Here is a 20246-nt window from a genome sequence, read left to right as displayed (position 1 = left end):
GCTAAAATTAGCCATCTAGAAGGCGAAATGTGTCTGATGGTGGTATTTAATTCATGCCATTCACCTCACCGAGGGCTCCATGACTTCAAAAGCTTCAGCCTCTCATTAGCTCTGACTCACTGTCTCCCTGTAGGACAGATATGAATAATGTACATATTTTTCTCCTTCCCCTGTTGATGTTGTTTTAATTGTTGCAGTGTATGAATAATGCTGCAGATCCACCACTGGACAGCCTGATTGAGAAAGAGGAAAAAAAAAACACAGCAAATGGCTGAATTTGATATGAATTGAATCTAAATGACAAAAAAAAAGCTGCCCGGCTGCCTGTCGGCATCATTGTTCCAAAAAGCCGATATGACCATGAAACGTGCATGTTTCCAAGAAGATCTCTGACCACGTCTTGTTCTGTATCATGCGTGGGGTGTACCATGGTTCCTTGTAGCTGTCAGCTTGGCGCGCGGAGTGTACACTAGCCTATAGGCTTTGAAGTCCCAGGGCTGTGGGATCAAACAAGGAAAGATGGGGGAAGATGAATGGGTTTGCTGTCTTGCCCTGTCAGGCGGTGTGGATCAACATGCCAGGTTTCACACAGGGGGGAACTTAGCAGCACAAAGGAGAAAAGTTTTTCAGGGCAGCGGAGTTAATGAACTGAGGCCCTTTTTAGCTCAGCGGTGGTCTAAAGAAGCTTGTCTTAAGTCAATAAGCAAAGCATACGATCTGTGTCTTCACAGTTGAGAAACTAACTGTTAGTGGCCCCGGTGGATTCAACTCATACAGCTAGCTATCAGCCACTTGCTTCACTGTGCAAAACCACCTTAAAGGTCCCATGACATGGTGCTCTTTGGATGCTTTTATATAGACCTCAGTGGTCCCCTAATACTGTATCTGAAGTCTCTTTTATATAGACCTCAGTGGTCCCCTAATACTGTATCTGAAGTCTCTTTTATATAGACCTTAGTGGTCCCCTAATACCGTATCTGAAGTCTCTTTTATATAGACCTTAGTGGTCCCCTAATACTGTATCTGAAGTCTCTTTTATATAGGCCTTAGCGGTCCCCTAATACTGGATCTGAAGTCTCTTTTATATAGGCCTTAGCGGTCCCCTAATACTGGATCTGAAGTCTCTTTTATATAGGCCTTAGCGGTCCCCTAATACTGGATCTGAAGTCTCTTTTATATAGGCCTTAGCGGTCCCCTAATACTGGATCTGAAGTCTCTTTTATATAGACCTTAGCGGTCCCCTAATACTGTATCTGAAGTCTCTTTTATATAGACCTTAGTGGTCCCCTAATACTGTATCTGAAGTCTCTTTTATATAGGCCTTAGTGGTCCCCTAATACTGTATCTGAAGTCTCTTTTATATAGACCTTAGTGGTCCCCTAATACTGTATCTGAAGTCTCTTTTATATAGACCTTAGTGGTCCCCTAATACTGTATCTGAAGTCTCTTTTATATAGGCCTTAGTGGTCCCCTAATACTGTATCTGAAGTCTCTTTTATATAGACCTTAGTGGTCCCCTAATACTGTATCTGAAGTCTCTTTCCTGAAATTCAGCCTTGGTGCAGAATTACAGCCACTAGAGCCAGTCCCACAATGAGCTTTCCATAGGATGTGCCATTTCTGTGTCTGTAGCTATTGAGGAGGAGAGAGGGGGGGGCAAGGTGGAGGGTGGGGGTGTGGCCTTGACCAACTGCCACTTTGCTTGTTTGAAAGCCATGATGTCTCTCTCTCTCTCATGGGTGGGCCAAATTCTCTGGGTGGGCAAAGCAGAGAAAGGGGAGGTAACCTTGCTCCTTATGACCTCATAAGGAGAAGATTCCTGATTGGTCCATCTGAGCTTTCATTTTCTCAAAGGCAGAGCAGGATACCCTGGGCTCAGTTTACACCTATCACCATTTCTAGCCACTGGGGGCTGGGGGAACGCATATTAATGTAAAAAAAAACTCATAAAGTGACATTTTCATGCCATGGGACCTTTAAAGAATTACTTTTGATGGTTTTCTCAGTGGTTGACTGGTCTTTTCCTTGCTAAAACGAATGCGATCCAGTGATCGCTTATCCAATAAACAGTAGAGGTTATGTATGTCCAGCACTTCTTTGGATTGTATCCTGATAAATTACAGTTCCTGGACGTAGCACTTTGTCACGCTGCTCCTGCTCTCTAAACATTTAGTTACATTAAAATTCCACAGATAAATTTTTTTTGAAATGCCGTCCTTTCAACCACATCTTAGCGGACAGACCACCAATATGTCAGTCACGTGATGACAATGTGGAAAAGCTCCAGAAAAAAATATAGTGGACAGAATTTTCCTGACATGAGACGTCTCGTGGTCATGTATATCGTGACTTCTTAAATGTGCAAATGTGGAAATAGCGCGACATTGTGATAGCGTTAAAAACAGGGAGAAAGCAGTTCTGAGTGGATGGTTTAGTGTGCAAATCCTTAGGGGATGGTAGAGTCTGTGTCGTCTTTTACCAACACTCAGGGTTGGTTTCTTTTAACCATCACACTGTAACCAGGTCGTTTTAGGGCCCTATTTGAACGATCTAAACGCCTGGTGCAGGTGTGTTTAGGGTCCGTGCACCGGGCGCCTGGTTCTAAAGGGTTGTACTTAGTGTCTAGAGGTGTGTTTTGGGCGTAACATACAATCAACCAATCAGAGATCATCTCCCATTGCCTTTAAAAGCCAGGCGCGTTTGGACCTTGGAGCATTGCTGTTATGATGGAGGGTTAGATTTGCACCGTAATATTTTTATTTGTAATCTTCTGCATGTGTGTGTGCTGCTGTGCGTCCCTGTGTGTGTAACAAGCATAGTGTGCGCGCGCTGTGCACGAGCCTAGGAGCATTTTACTAATGCTCTGTTAAAATAACAATGAAATGCTGCGTTATTGACTTTAGACCAGGTTTTTGTTGGTCAATGGCGCGATCACTTCCCGCTGCCTCAAGATAGCAACACTCCCAGAATGCACTGACAAGAAACTGACAACTGCGTCGGTCTCAAACTAGTAAAGACACTTGCGTCTGGCTTTGCGCTGCGCCGGGTGCGAGATACTGGGCCCACTATGTTTTATAATCCAGATCATAACCATACAATTGATCAGTGCAGAAAACACATTCCCGTGAGTGTCTTTTTGAAAAACCTGCAGTGGCCATAAAGGTAAATTAGTACAAACTCTATTCATCTACCATCAATTAATTTCAGAAAAAAACCCTGGACTGCTATATGCACTATCAAGTGTAAAGTCGCGTGCTCGTACCTTCTAATTGTAACCATACTCACACATCATGTCTGTTACTCCTGTATGTCTGTCCTTCAGTCTGTAATGGCTGGCCCAAGGCGCCAAACTACAACATGGCTGATAAAAGAGCTCCAAACATACCCTCTCTTGTCTCATTAGAAAGGCTCTGTGTTTTAAAGGGAGAGGGGGGAAAAGTGAGTGACAGATTTTGCTTGTCTTTGTAGTATGGAAGTAAAAATGTACCTGTAGGAAATGACTCTTATTCAGCCATATGAGGCCGTAGAACTGCATGTTTTCTTTCTATATATCTTATAGGAGCCTCAGTGATGTTGATGTGTTTTCTTCAGGTAACACATGGCCAGGTTAATATGGCCAGTCAGTGGTTTGGACCCCTGAAGTGAGAGCAGATCCACTGGACAGCCATGTCCCGCTGTGTGTGTTGTAGCTACACATGTGTTTAAGTGACGGTGTCCTACTACCAACCCCTATTTTAGAAAAATCTGTCTTATCGGAGCATTTATGGGACTTTCCCAGCCGTTATGAGAGATTTGGGGCCCTATTTTAACGATCTGAAACGCAAGTATGAAACGCAAAACGCAAGTAGCTTTGTGGGCGGATCTCGGCCGCTGTTGCTAGGATACCGGCGGGATAAATGACTCTTGCGCCCGACGCAAATCTAAAATGGGTTGGTCTGAAGTAGCTAGGTGTGGTTTGGGCGTAACGTGCAATAAACCAATCAGAGCGTCATCTCTCATTCCCTTTAAGAGCAGGGCGCTTGTTCCATGGCGGATTGCTATTATGACGGAGGATTTGCCTGGCGCCGCCGCGGGAGCTGCCCGATCCGAGATGCGGCAAAGTAATAAATGCCCGTCTTGGCTGGGTGGCGATGTTGCTGCGGCCTCTGGGGCGCATCTCCTCAAGTCTGGAGAGGATTGCTGCAGCCATGGAGCGTGGGCCTCCAAATGCACCACCTGCTCCTGCTGTGCCCCTTCCTCCTCCCCCCACTCCATCTCCGTCCACCCGCTCCACCAGGAGCGCATCGCGCATTACTCCCGGACCAGATCCTGCCGTAGTTCAACATCACGTCTCCTTAAGTCCTCTAATATTTCCTCATTTATGTCATCAACACATCCATGATTCATGGAAATGTTAAAACATGAAACAAGCCACAAAGAATGCTGGGACTTTTTGAGGACTGTACTGTAAAATGCCTCCTGACCGATCCAAACACCTGAAGCGCATTTTCAGTAATATTTTCCTTTGTAATTATGTATGGTTTGCAAAAATGGGAACTGCTGCATCCATTTAGATGAGAGAAGTGTATGCGCGTTGTGCACACGCTACATTATGGCCAAGCATGCGCCCCTAAAATAGCATCTGAATAAGGCGCTACTGACTTTAGACTAGCACCACTGACTTTAGACCAGCGCCACTGACTTTAGACCAGCGCCACTGACTTTAGACTAGCGCCACTGACTTTAGACTAGCACCACTGACTTTAGACTAGCGCTACTGACTTTAGACTAGCGCCACTGACTTTAGACTAGCGCCACTGACTTTAGACTAGGTTTTTCCTGGTCAGTGGCGGAATTGTTTTCTGAAACTGCAGAATAGCACAAAGTAACGTTTGCGCCGGAACACGCCTCCTCTTTTCGCTGAACCGCCCCGGGAGCGCAAATACATTCCCTAATTTACCGACGTGCGTCTGTGGAGGGAAAAGTCCGCTGTGCGTCGGGTGCAAAATAGGAATGATACATGCGTTGGTGTACAAAGGCAATTGCGCTGAGATAGGGCCCTTGGAGTTTAGACGACATTAACATGCATGTCAATAACATGTAGAGTTTGGTCATGTTTAACGTGCTATATTTCTACCCCCAATTCCACTTTCTGCACCCGGTTTTTGAATGCTGTTAGACCATACAACAAGCACTGTGTTTGAATTGGACATTAATATTAAGGTTTTGATGAAGATGAAAGATGAAGTAATTAGAGCATCTCTGAGAGCCCTGATAACCTGCGTTCTAGAATATTTTTTACGTTGTAGAGGAATCACAAAACAGAAGGAGGGCAGTATTTTTCCAATGCTAGACAGTAAAGGTCTTATGAGCTTCTGCCAATGGTGGAGAAAGTGAAGGGCTGAACGTAAGACACCAGACCCATAATGAGTTCTGACTCTCTGAGTCTTGCTTGAGGACATTTAAATAAGATATTTCTCTAATCTGATATTCTCTCTCCATCTTCTAGTCCAGACTTCTCGAACTAATAAAGGCTGGAATCTCTCTGTGTCTGTGTGAGGCCACTGGGTTGCCCCTTGAACGTGACACGTTAAATATTAATTTACTGTAAATACAACTTAGCTAATAAAGCACAATAAAGGTTTGGGGGGGTGGGGGAGCGACTGCTGTGGGCGCAGGGCTCAGGGCTTCACGGCTCTCAGTCAAGTACGTTGTGCATTGTCTAATAAATCAATCCACCTATTTTAAAAACAATACCTCCGTTGTCTATTTTAGAATTGTATTCCGTAAGATTTGAGTTAGGTCGTTTCTAGCGGCAGCTTTGGCAGTAAGATCTAATAGCAGGCGCGCCTCTGGGACTTTCAAGGGAGGTGTCGACTGTATGTCGTCGATAGATTGCAGCTCTCACCTGCGCAATGCCAGTTCTAGTCCACACAGACAGCAGTTTAGTCTAAGATGAGCTAAGATATAAATAGATACATGAAGATGTGCGCCGTGTGGGGACACATGCAGCTGTGGAGATGATAGAGCTGGGGAGGCAGCGACTAGCTTACGTGGCTAACACGGTCGACAGTGCTAACGCAGCTATCGGAATTACTCACCGAGGGGAGGCGCTGTTTTGCAGCACTGTTCACCGTGTTAGCACGTAGCTTTAGCAGTCAAACGAGTGGAGCCGTTAGCCAGTGCACGTCCAGCCCGGTTAAAGTTAGTGCACTTAGCCGAGCAGTGACACAAACACCCTTTCCCCTTATTCGACGTAAAAATGGTCACTTACTGTGCACTCGCATTTGAATTTAGGGTGGGAAAGTCGCCCAGACAGTCAGAATGTATTACTTGATAAAGCAGCAAATACAAGCACTTTCATCAGTGGGTCATATGCTCAATCACCATCATCATTGTTTTAACTCACTCTTCGATAGATAGGAACTTAACAGACAATTCACTGGATGAAAATCTTACGGACAATAACTTTAATTGTATCTCACCATGTGTGTTTCTGACCTCTGGATATAGGCTACTAACTTCTCAACCAAACTCTCCTTTACTTCCTTCAACCAGCACTAGCGGCCACTTCACTCTTTTCATGCAACTCAATTGTGTAAGTTTGCCATACTATCTTACTGTATAACACTTATAACGTTACAGACGACAAAAACCTTTGCTAATTAAATTCATGCTTTAACGGTCAATCCATTAAACCTGTTTGGAAATGAATACTTCTGCTGCAGTGTTAATTTCATTCCTGATAATAATGATGGGAAAAGACAGCACAAGACAGTGTCATTAAAGGCTGACTGTGGCGATATCAACATGCAATTTCATTATCGAAAAACATGAGAAGAAAATGTTGGAACAATCCAGAACTCCACTCCGGCACTTAATAAGCACATGAATGTAATTGGCAGTTTCATACATCAGTTCCATGAATGAGGCAAAGGTCTGGGATTACTTCATGTCTGTAATAACAGCAGGACAGTTGAGTAAAAGATAACGTTTTCAGTAGGCACCTGTGTTTTAGATATCAGATAATAATAAGATCAAATCTAATGTGAAATTAGTTTGACTAAAATTACAAAATTATTGGTTTTGGCAACACAAGATTAACTGAAATGTTTATTACATTAATATAATATGTAAAACCATTTGGGGGGCCTGCAGGCAAACAAATCCTGCTTTCCTTTTCACCCTTTCTCTAACTGGGAATGTTGGGTTTGGCAGTTACAGAAGAGGATTAGGGCCACTGGTGAAAAAAATATTTGAGTTCTGACTTTATTCTCAGAATTCTGACTTTAAACCCAGAATTCTGACTTTATTCTCAGAATTCTGACTTTAATCTCAGAATTCTGAGTTTAATCTCAGAATTCTGACTTTATTCTCAGAATTCTGACTTTAATCACAGAATTCTGAGATTAAACTCAGAATTGTGACTTTAATCTCAGAATTGTGACTTTATTCTCAGAATTCTGACTATTCTGACTTTAATCTCAGAATTCTGACTTTAATCTCAGAATTCTGACTTTATTCTCAGAATTCTGACTATTCTGACTTTAATCTCAGAATTCTGAGATTAAACTCAGAATTCTGACTTTAATCTCAGAATTCTGACTTTAATCTCAGAATTCTGACTTTATTCTCAGAATTCTGACTATTCTGACTTAAATCTCAGAATTCTGACTTTATTCTCAGAATTCTGACTATTCTGACTTTAATCTCAGAATTCTGACTTTATTCTCAGAATTCTGACTATTCTGACTTTAATCTCAGAATTCTGAGATTTAAGTCAGAATTCTGACTTTAAAGTCAGAAGTATGGGTACCTGTAAGGGACCAATGAGAGGGAGTAACTTTGCATGATGGAGAACCACACACTGAACATGTCGAACTTGGATATAAGTGAGTTTTTGCGTAGTCGAGGGGTCCCAGATGAAGCAATTACATTACTGGAAGAACAAAAGGTGAGTAAAAGACAATTATACCTTGGTTTGGTGCCTGGTGTTTGTAAAGACTACAGAAATGCTGCGGATATGAAATGCACACACGAGTTAGCTAGCAACGTTAGCATGTTTTTAAGCTAGTTGCATGTTTCGTTTTAGTATGAAACTCTGTCCTTTAGTGTTTTTAATGTTTTAACGACCGAGTTTTGCAAAGTAGACGGCCTCGGTGATAATTTGGCTTCCTGAACGGTCTACACCGAAGGAATACTAAAAACAAACCGATCACCTAATGTTAATATGAGCAACAGCTGTCAGCTGTAACAGTCAAGCACATAGCAGGCTGCACACCGGCTGCTAACGTTAGCTAGATTATTTCAGTTAATATATGTATATATATATTTAAATGAATATATATGCACATACAAAGTAACGTTAGCGCCTGACTAAAACTAACCAGCTGAATAGCCAGCCAGTGAACATAACAGCGTGAGCCTTAGCGCTTGTTCTATTCATATGGAGTTATATTCCTATCTTTAATCAAGAGTGCATTCTTTCAATTTGAGAGCATTTCTCACTGATATTACGTTCAGATTTTGTAATAATTTCCCTCAAAACCTTGCTCTCACACTCAAATAGTCACTGCTCGCGCTTGGATTTGCTCTGCTTGTGCTCAAAGTTTGTGCTCGCGCTTGGATTTGCTCTGCTTGCACTCAAACTTTCTGCTTGGACTCAGATATGTTGTTGTTTGGACAGATTTCCTGCTCTCAGCTTTGAACCTTCTCCTCGCACTCAGGCTGATTCTGCTCACTTGCAAAGTTTCTGCTCTCGGATTTCTCCTGCGCGCTTGGATTTTTTTGTGTGTTATAACCCTATCAAAAGTCAACAACCAATAGAATGCCAGCTGTAGTGTTGACCAATGAAATGATCCCAACCCAGTTGAGGGTGCGTTCACTTTACTTTAGAACGTCTGTTGAGGGCGGCTGCACTGTAACCTGACTGTAACCAAGTTTATATATCCCCGCGCCGTTTATAGCTTTATTATAAGTATATGTCAACAATGTGCACAGAATGGTCGACGCACTTCACCTGCACCGCGCCAGGAAACGGGAGAAAGCTTTGAAGTGGACGTATGAAGTTATGTCCACAACTACGAGGGTGAGTAACATAACTTAAGCACCTAGCTAGCTAGCTAGCATATGGCCTAGCTTGATGTCCAGAAACAAATATATGTTCTTTATTGTATAGCTAGCTAGATTGAATGACATATGACGGACAGTGTGTGTATATGTGATGACCCTACTTTGTATTTTTTCCTCGTTTGGTTAACCATGTTCCTGGGATTTGGCTAATTTCATGTTAGAGCCAGTAGTAAAACATAAACTGTAATATAACTGAAAGAACACAAGAAACTGGATTGTTTGTGTCAGTTTTTGCATCACTGTTGTTTGTTGTTCATCAGAATTTAGTCTTCATTCCTTCATATAACATTAGTTTGAAAATAGATTCATAGCAATCTGTATAAAACGTAATGTTAAGTTCAATTTTATCACTATAATAAAAACAGATCTAGAAATGATATGGTTTCTTATTTGCTCCTTAAATAGCAGTTATTTGTTTAATTGATACAAAGCAAACTGAACTGAAAAAACAAGTATTTTGTTTTACTTTCTTTTCATCCAGGTGGGGCTGAGGGTTTGCCCCTGTTGATCTGTGTGTCATATCACCAACCCATGATAGCTAGAATTCACCCTGCTACTCCAGATCTACCTGCTGTACGGCTGGCTACAGACTACAACCATCTGCTCCAGATCTACCTGCTGTAACGGCTGGCTACAGACTACAACCATCTGCTCCAGATCTACCTACTGTATGGCTGCAACATCTCTCTCTGATCTACCTGCTGTATGGCTGACTACAGACTACAACCATCTGCTCCAGATCTACCTACTGTATGACTGACTACAGACTACAACCATCTGCTCCAGATCTACCTACTGTACGGCTGGCTACAGACTACAACCATCTGCTCCAGATCTACCTGCTGTACAGCTGGCTACAGACTACAACCATCTGCTCCAGATCTACCTACTGTATGGCTGGCTACAGACTACAACCATCTGCTCCTGATCTACCTGCTGTATGGCTGACTACAGACTACAACCATCTGCTCCAGATCTACCTACTGTATGACTGACTACAGACTACAACCATCTGCTCCTGATCTACCTGCTGTATGTCTGGCTACAGACTACAACCATCTGCTCCTGATCTACCTACTGTATGGCTGGCTACAGACTACAACCATCTGCTCCAGATCCACCTACTGTACGGCTTGCTACAGACTACAACCATCTGCTCCAGATCTACCTACTGTATGTCTGGCTACAGACTACAACCATCTGCTCCAGATCTACCTGCTGTACGGCTTGCTACAGACTACAACCATCTGCTCCAGATCTACCTACTGTGTGGCTGGCTACAGACTACAACCATCTGCTCCAGATCTACCTACTGTATGGCTGGCTACAGACTACAACCATCTGCTCCAGATCTACCTGCTGTATGGCTGGCTACAGACTACAACCATCTGCTCCTGATCTACCTGCTGTACGGCTTGCTACAGACTACAACCATCTGCTCCAGATCTACCTGCTGTATGACTGGTTACAGACTACAACCATCTGCTCCAGATCTACCTACTGTATGACTGGCTACAGACTACAACCATCTGCTCCAGATCTACCTACTGTATGACTGGCTACAGACTACAACCATCTGCTCCAGATCTACCTACTGTATGACTGGCTACAGACTACAACCATCTGCAAGTTTTGTTTGTAGGGAACATCATCAACAGCTGCACTTAAAGTCTCTTGGGTTCATATGGGACTTGGTTGTTCTCCATACTGCATCAAACACTATATTATTTTTTTGTGTTATATTAGTACAGACAACAGTAAGTATCATTACTTAATCACAGTATATATTATTCTGGTGTACACTGTTGACTTGACTCCATGCTATTGACTATACTTTAGCTTGCCACCTCAAAACTTTACCTTAATTGCTCTTGTATAGTTAATTTATCTTCTACTAGTTGTACATACCTCCTATTTAATTGAATTATTCTTAATTTGTGTTGCCATACCTGAATCATCCCTCTTGTGAACACTAGGCCTATCTTATCTTTATTCATAACCCTGCTCACAAACTCACCTGAACCTGGGTCATCTGTTTGCCAATATCAATGTTCCTGCTACAGTAAATCCTATAGGCACATTGTACTGCTTCACCGTAGTATGAACCATACACTTTTAAGGTTTTGTGTCAAATATTGTGCAATTTGTTATGAATTACTCATTGTTTTGACAAGGTAAATTAAAGCTATTTACCAAGTGTCAGCTCTGGTAAATTTAATTGTACTGTTTTTTTTTTATAAATGTTATGGAACATGAAAAACAATTTGCCTTGATCAGGGCTTTAATTTGTTGCAAATGTGAACATGGTTTTAATAATCTGTATCTTATTGCTCTGAAAAACTACAATGATTTAAGAAATAGCAGTGATACTTATCAACATTTATTGAATTGATTGAATATATGGACAGACATTACAGGCACCTATTCATGTCAACAGAGAAAACAATAATTTGTTCTCTCTTTTATCACTTTGATTATACGCTGATGGTGCAGAAAAGGGTGAAGTCCTTGTAGATCTCTGGCACTTTGAGGACAGACCGATCCAGGAACTCTCCACTGTTGTCTTTGAATAGTATGCTCCTATTAAAGACAGATTCATAGACATCAACACGTAATATATTAGGTGTACATAGCTTGCTTTAACATCATTACTATCTTACCTTACCTTCTCTGATTTGGTTTTGTGGACATCAGTAATTTTCTCTCCCAGGCCTGGTTGTGCACCCTGTGAATTTAAGCAAGAAACATAAGTGTATGTAACATGATTTTACTATTATATTATTATTATTTTTACAATTGCATTATTATCAGACTTGCCAACCTTCTTGGTTTGTGCTACTGCTGCCTGTCCTCTGCACACAGGTGAGTGATGTGCTGACTGGCACAGGTCCATGCACATAGTGCAGCTGTGATGCAGCTCAACAGGGGTACTTCAGTCACACCTGGAAGAAGAGAAACAAACCAACAAAATACTTGTTCTTTCTGCTCAGTTTGCTTTGTATTAATTAAAAAAATTACATTTAAGTTGCAAATAAAGCATATCATCTCTAGATCTGTTTTATTAGTGGTGAAATTGTACTTAACAGACTGGGTCTGTGTACTTTTTCATTCATTTGATTTTCATTTCATAAACAGGTATTAAAAAACAAATGGTTATTTGATTTTCGTTTTAAATCATGGGGATCAGACCTCCGGTGCTGGGTCTAATATTCTAATATTGCTGCTGCAGCTAGCTAGCAGCTAGCTACCAGCCCTGTGAGCTTGGTCCCCGGGGTTCGCCTCCCGGTGCTGACTGACTCTGGTCCGTCTGCAGAGCTGCGGCTATCCGCTAGCTGACCTGGGAATCCAACGCGCGCTGATTTATTCATATTTTATTTACTTTGCAGTGATATGCTATGCACTGATGTCAGGCAGGCTTGCTGCTGCTTTTAGTCTGAGCCTGTGAGATAACTAAACTTCCTTTGAATATAACGTGCATATAAATAGACGGAATAAATAAAAGTCCCCGGAAATAAATATAAGTAAAACATATGTATTTAGGCTATTGAACTATAATGACTAATGCCTATATATGTATTGCCTCATTTATGTATTTCATGTTCCATTTCATAGCCATATTAATTATGTAAAGGGGGCAAAAATGGACGATCAGTCGCTACAGGAAGTTATAGACTACAGTTTCCCTCAACAGCAGCCGGACATTCTAACGCTTTAACGTGAAAAAGCTTAACGTGGTAACTTAATGTACCTAAACAATGATCAATCAGATATCAATCAGTTATCAGTCACATAACGTCCATAATAATTGGACTTTGGGTTAGATTTTTTTGACAGTTTTCAGTGGTTATGAGGAGCAATATGAGAGAGAAATTGGGTAATCATTGTTTACATTAAACCACCTCTATTTGTTTCTGGACATCAAGCTAGGCCATATGCTAGCTAGCTAGCTAGGTGCTTAAGTTATGTTACTCACCCTCGTAGTTGTGGACATAACTTCATACGTCCCACTTCAAAGCTTTCTCCCGTTTCCTGACGGGTGCAGGTGAAAGTGCTCGACCATTCTGTGCACATTGTTGACATATACTTATAATAAAGCTATAAACGGCGCGGGATATATAAACTTGGTTACAGTCAGGTTACAGTGCAGCCCCCTCAACAGACGTTCTAAAGTAAAGTGAACGCACCCTCAACGGGGTTGGGATCATTTCATTGGTCAACACTACAGCTGGCATTCTATTGGTTGTTGACTTTTGATAGGGTTATAACACACAAAAAATCCAAGCGCGCAGGAGAAATCCGAGAGCAGAAACTTTGCAAGTGAGCAGAATCAGCCTGAGTGCGAGGAGAAGGTTCAAAGCTGAGAGCAGGAAATCTGTCCAAACAACAACATATCTGAGTCCAAGCAGAAAGTTTGAGTGCAAGCAGAGCAAATCCAAGCTCGAGCACAAACTTTGAGCACAAGCAGAGAAAATCCAAGCTCGAGCACAAACTTTGAGCACAAGCAGAGAAAATCCAAGCGCGAGCACAAACTTTGAGCACAAGCAGAGCAAATCCAAGCTCGAGCACAAACTTTGAGCACAAGCAGAGAAAATCCAAGCGCGAACACAAACTTTGAGCACAAGCAGAGAAAATCCAAGCGCGAGCAGTGACTATTTGAGTGTGAGAGCAAGGTTTTGAGGGAAATTATTACAAAATCTGAACGTAATATCAGTGAGAAATGCTCTCAAATTGAAAGAATGCGCTCTTGATTAAAGATAGGAATATAACTCCATATATTCAACGCTCACTTCAGTTTGTCATTATATATTTGTTATGCTTCACAAGTAAATGTGTGTTAACATGTTAAAATGATGAGGGCCAGTGCCGATTTGTTCCTGGTGATAAGGCAGAGATTTCGGCGACGGGTCTCTACGCCGACTCGTCCCCAGCGAACAGGGTTTTCGATGTTATGATGCTTCATCCATACACTGTATAAAGCAATGGCCAAAGCTAACAAAGCGGTCTCCGCACTGCGATCGAGTTGCAAAGTCAACAAACACCTCAAACTATTTCTCGTTTGTAACGTTAGGTATAAACACTTCAGAAACGAGTATGCCACACATCTGGGTTATCACAAGTTTATTCATCCACCAATTAAACTGGGCTGTGGACAAATAGAAGTTAAATTAAGCAAATAAAGGAGTATGACAAGGAGTGTACAAAGTTACTGGCAGACATTGTATGATTTCAAGTTTATATAAATATATGCACAGGTATTTTACTCCTTAGAATAAATGAACCTATCAATTTGCTTTTGAACCATTGTATTTAAAATGATTGAGAGATCTGTCTGTCTTGTCTTGGGGGTCAAAGGTTTCAGTTGGATTGACACAGAGCCTACTTTGAAAAGGGTCGATTTATGAGGCTTAACCTTATTATTTACGGAATGTGCACTTTGGAGATAATTGTCTTTTTTCTTTGTTATTCTGTGCAGATTGACAGCGACGTCATCATATCACATGCTGACACAAGAACAACACAGACAAAGAAGCTAAAAATAACACGAAATGTAGAGATAGGATGGATTCACAGTGACGGTCACATAGCCAAACAGGTGAGGGCAAAGCAGGGAGGTGGCACCAGAAAAATTCAATTGGCAGTTAATGCTGGATTAAAAGATATCCTTCAAGAAGGAAAGAAACAGTTTTTCCCCGAGGGAATATCTCCTAAAGGACCAGAATCAATTCAATTAAATTCAATTCAATTTTATTTATAGTATCAAATCATAACATAAGTTATCTCGAGACACTTTACAGATAGAGTAGGTCTAGACCACACTCTATAATTTACAAAGCCCCAACAATTCCAACAATTCCAGTAATTCCCTCAAGAGCAAGCAGTGCGACAGTGGCGAGGAAAAACTCCCTCTTGGGAAGAAACCTCGGACAGACCCAGGCTCTTGGTAGGCGGTGTCTGACGAGCCGGTTGGGGGTGTGATGAACAGTGGCGATAGTAGTCACATTAATAATGGAACAGTGACTGGATGTAGCGGGAAGCTGCAGGGTTCAGCAGGACGCAGCATGACATTGCAGGGCATCGCTGAGCTCAGCAGGGAGTGCAGCAGGACCACGGCGACAGCTGCAACCAGGGTCTTGGTGCCAACGTTCTCCAAGGAAATACGCTGGGGGAAAAAAGCATAAGGACTCCGGGGAGTAAACTCCCCAGAAGCTAGGATTAGTAACAAGCATTTCTGGGAGGGCTGCACACAAATAGTAATAGTAATAGTACCAGTAATAGAAAGTGAGAGGAGAGAGCAGCTCAGTGTGTCAAAGGAAGGAAGTCCCCCGGCAGTCTAGAATTATAACAGCGTAACTATAACAGGTAACTAAGAGAGACAGGTCATAAGGAGAGGTAGCTTTTTCGGGCTTAGAACTCTCCCCCTGCCGGATTTTGAGTTTGAGGTGTGGGACTTCAAACAGAACCACCTTACTGTTGACACTTGCCTGTCCATTGGCACTATGTATGAGACTGCAAGGCTCACAATGTTGCGCTTTTACATTGCAACAAAGCCAAAAGATCTTGAAGATGATGCCAGCGAGACATCTGAAGTCATTCTTGTCTCTGCACACAGTGGCAATGAAATCAATACAGCAGAACTACAAGTGGGAGAGGTCATGCTTGGATTTGATGGAGTCCAGTCTTCTTTAAATGTGTCTGTGGACTCTGAAATTACCTTTGGTCCCATTTACGGCACTGAAGAAGACACAGAGGACACATTGGGCCTCATTCACTAACCGTTCTTACAGAGAAATGTGTTCTTAAACCCTTCTTACGCACATTTTAATAAGATTCTGGCATTCACTAATGTTTTCTTAACTTGGATTTGTTCTTAGCTAAGAACAAATCTTTGCAAAAATTTGCTCCAAATGATTGCTTACTGCGTTTTATTTAATTCTACAGTCGTTTACAATGATAGAATTGTACTGTAATGTATTTCTGGTCATTTCTTGAAAAAAAAAATCATATTATGCAAAAAAAACACTAACACTGCAATTTACATCAGCAATTAAACTGATTAAATCCTGCGTTATTTGGTGAATGATCGCTATTTTTATGGCCAAAATGCAGTGGTAGAATGTAACAAAGTACAAATTCTTCGTAACTGTACTTCAGTACATTTTTCAAGTATCTGTACTTTACTTAAAGGAACACGCCGACTTATTGGGAATTTAGCTTATTCACCGTAACCCCCAGAGTAAGACAAGTCGATACATACCCTTCTCATCTCCGTGCGTGCTGTAAAGCTGTCTGACGGCTCCAGTGAGAGTGATATGCTCGCAGCAAGCCTGTCGGAGAATATCGTTCCCGGTTTGTTTACGGATAGAAGATGGCTGTGTCTCATGTTACGTTGTTTTTTGTACACGCTGTGACTCTACAAATCACAACATGTAAATAGGAACATGTTGGCGTTATTTTGTCACTTTTGTCACAATTTGGAGCAGTAGGCTAGTTGGAACCAGTTACCTGCAGGATCTGTGCTAGGCTAAGCTAATGCTGGAGCCGTCAGACAGCCTTACAGCACGCACGGAGATGAGAAGGGTATGTATGGACTTGTCTAACTCTGGGGGTTACGGTGAATAAGCTAAATTCCCAATAAGTCGGCATGTTCCTTTAAGTAGACTCAATAGTGCATTGCCTACTTTTGACTTTTACTTTGATACATTTTGCAGCAATTATCTATACTTTCTACTCCACTACATTTCTACAATGTTCCGTTACATTTTCTGATCAGTTTCCCCCCTGCCAAAACGTCTTCCTGACCGTCACACGTTTGTCTCACCAGTGAAGTTTGGTTGCCGTAGATACTGTATATATGGGGCACCGCTGATCCAAGCCGGCTCCGGTGCTCCAGAGCCCGGGCGCAGCGCCGCTGACCCTCGGTAATACAGCCTCCGGTAAAAGTGAAAATGAAAATGTTTGTTTTTCATTATTCCCGTTTTTAAATCATCGTTGCATCTCTACAGCGTCGTTTACTTCTCCGCCAGGCTGTGTTCATATCTTATTTATTTGGCTTCACATCTCCCCATTTGCGCTGCTTGACACACTTTATTTGCTTACTTGCATGGTTAAAGAAAATAAAATACATCCATGAATAAAACCAACCGCATTCCGATTCTAACAACACATTTCCGTTTCATGGTTAGGATAGGAACTTCTTATAAAAGCCAGGCCTTGTTTGTGGTAGTGGACACCTTTTACTTTTACTCAAGTAAATATGTCTCCGGTTATTTGTACTTTTATTTAAGTACTGAGATTCAGTACTTCCTCCACCGCGGCTCCGACCATCTCTAACGCAGTCTCCCAGGAGGTGCACAGGAAGTGTCATGTCCTTACATGGGAATTTTTGGGGCGTTTTCTTATGCTAATTAGGAACAACTGGCACGCGCTTTCAGTTACGAAGACGTCGTTCATCAATCCTAAGAACACAGGTGCGAACAAATCTGCTGTTTAAGAACACGTCATGAATCCGACGTAGACTTCTCTTAGAAAAACTTTCTTAAGAACATATTTAAGAGAAATCTTAGGAAGATATTGGTGAATGAGGCCCACTGATCTATGAGGGTTTTCCTATGCCCACAAGTCCAGCTCATCCAGAGGATGTGATAATGATCACCATACATCATGCTAACACTTTAAATGACATGATTACAGCTTTCTCGGATGAAGAGATTTTGAACAAAGCACTGAATGTGAGATGCATACTTCCAGACAACAAAGAAGAAGCAGGCAGTGGATCTGGGGTATTAAGAGATGTTCTCAGCTGCTTCTGTCAGGAATTCTATGATCGATGTACACTTGGTACAACAGTTAAAGTGCCCTTCATTCGCCACGACTTCCCTGCTGAAACATGGAAGGCAATTGGCAGAATCCTTGTGAAAGGTTACCAAGATTGTCAATATTTGCCAAACAAACTTGCACTCCCCTTCCTTGAACAGGTGCTTTTCAACAATGTGTATAGTGACCTTAAAGCACATTTTCTGCAGTTTGTGAGCAGCCAAGAATGTGAGGTTTTGATGCAAGCGATGAGTAATTTGTCCACAGTTGACTCTGATGATCTTGTGGAAGTTCTAGACAGCTATGACTGTAGAAGGAGAATCACAGCAGAGACTCTTCCTACAATATGACATAATGACAGAGTTCACAAGAAGACCAGTTGGGCACACATGTGGGAAGATTCTGCATATAGCTGACAGCTATGAGAACTTCCCAGACTTACGCTCAGAATTTAATGCAGTTCTTGAAAGCAATGTCTGGGTAATGGACATTGTTTAGATTGACAAAACCTATCCAACAACAAGCCACTGTTAAGACTTTTCACATTTGAACTAATGCAGGATTTCAAGGATAGAAATGCAAGGAAGTGTGAGGAATAGATAGGACATACTGTATAATAAGCACTTCAGCATGACCCTTAATAGTCAGAGACAAGTTGCTCCAGCTGTGCAGAAAGAAGCCCAGCTTTTGCTACAAAAAATATATTATCCTTAGTTTCATGTGTTTTAGTGGTGCATTCACATACCGCAACAAACTGTCATACTGATCATTACCAAAGCCATATTCATCTCCACCAGATCAAGTTATCCAGCTGTACAACACAAACCTTCTTGCTGGACAGAAACATGTTTTGTTTGTTTAATTGAGGTTAAGAATTCCATTCCAACAGCAGCAACAACTGTGGCGTGCTTCATCACTGCTTTATGCAGTCAGCTATATCAGCTACAGGATTTTTTGTAAGTTGCAAAATAATGAGTGTGTTCCCAAGCCACAACTGACTATTGGCTGGAATGTCATGTTGGACCAGCAAGCGTATTGTTCTAGTCAGACTAGTTAATCTAGACCAATTTTTTTAAGTCTGAACTAATTACAACCATACATAATCTAAAAGTAAGGCTGGCAGTTTTTCAACACTATTATTTTCCCAGTCTATACTATTTTGCATTAGCCATGTTTGCAAAATGTTGCATTATATGTCTTTCAGGTCTTTAAAGTTTAAATAATGCTGATTATTGTTAAAATACCTATTACTAAAACCTATTTAATGGTATCTTGTGATGTCATGTTGGAATTTTTATTCCTTCTGAACAGACAATGTCTGATACAAATTGTCTTTAAAGTTTACTTATTAATATCTGATTATTATGTGCTAAAATTGCAAATATGACTTTGTTACTGAAAGAAAGTTTGATTAAGTCATCCAAATCCAGCAATGCAAGAATTGTGAGCAGCAAAACTGATGGCTTTTAATTTGGATACATTTACTGTTTGATATTGCACATGCACTATACAATGCAGTCTGATAATTGTGCGTTCTTATATTACCTTGTGGATCAACACATTTGATACTAGCAATGCCAAATGGCTGTAGTTGTTTAGGAATCCATGTTCCAAATTCTCAGGTTCTCATTTTAATTATTATTTCTATTATTTATTTAGGTATTTCTTTGTTACTAAAAGCAAGTCTGGCATATAGCTTTGCAGGTTGTCATAAGCATTAACACTTGCCTTAATTCCACACTACATGTATGATTTTGATTTTATGATATAACTTTTGAGGTAACAGACCCTGGTTGAATAGCCAATGTTGACCTGGGGTGTTAATGATCTTTTACATTAGGTTACTGTTGTAGAAGATGCATTGATAGAGGCTATACGAGACGATGTTAAGGATATATATTTTATTTTTTAAAGCATCAATATAAAATTGCATGCTTCATATACTGCATGTATTATGTAGAATTGGTCATGTGGTGTTCATGCACTTTTAGCTTGTAACCATCTCTTTAGTTGAGATTTCTTTTAAAGCCTCTTTACTGTAAACATGTTAAACTTGACTTTTAATAGTCAAATGTTAGTTTAAAAAGTCAAGTCATTCTGGTTATATGCACTTTACAGACCAGGCTATGTGGTTATGAGATTTAACCATCTTATTATTGTATTACCAATAAAATGTTTAATATGAAGTTTTAATGTTAATAAAATTTTAATTTTTCACATTTGTATTCAGGTATTCAATTGAATGTTGATGAAGCTCTCTTTCCATATGGCTAAAAGTGATGTGGTACATGAGGTTTAAAATACAGTTCAAGAATATTACA

The 20246-nt window shown here is 41.1% G+C and overlaps 1 protein-coding gene across 5 annotated transcripts in view; it reads left to right on the top strand.

Moving 5' to 3' along the window:
• The window catches only part of sorcs2 (sortilin-related VPS10 domain containing receptor 2), a 411460-nt gene that overhangs the window by 105446 nt on the left and 285768 nt on the right, over nt 1-20246 (top strand). The window lies entirely within an intron of this gene.

The sequence above is a fragment of the Perca fluviatilis genome, chromosome 14, assembly GCF_010015445.1.
Source record: "Perca fluviatilis chromosome 14, GENO_Pfluv_1.0, whole genome shotgun sequence".
NCBI lineage: Eukaryota > Metazoa > Chordata > Actinopteri > Perciformes > Percidae > Perca > Perca fluviatilis.
This window is presented reverse-complemented; position numbering and strand designations above follow the sequence as displayed.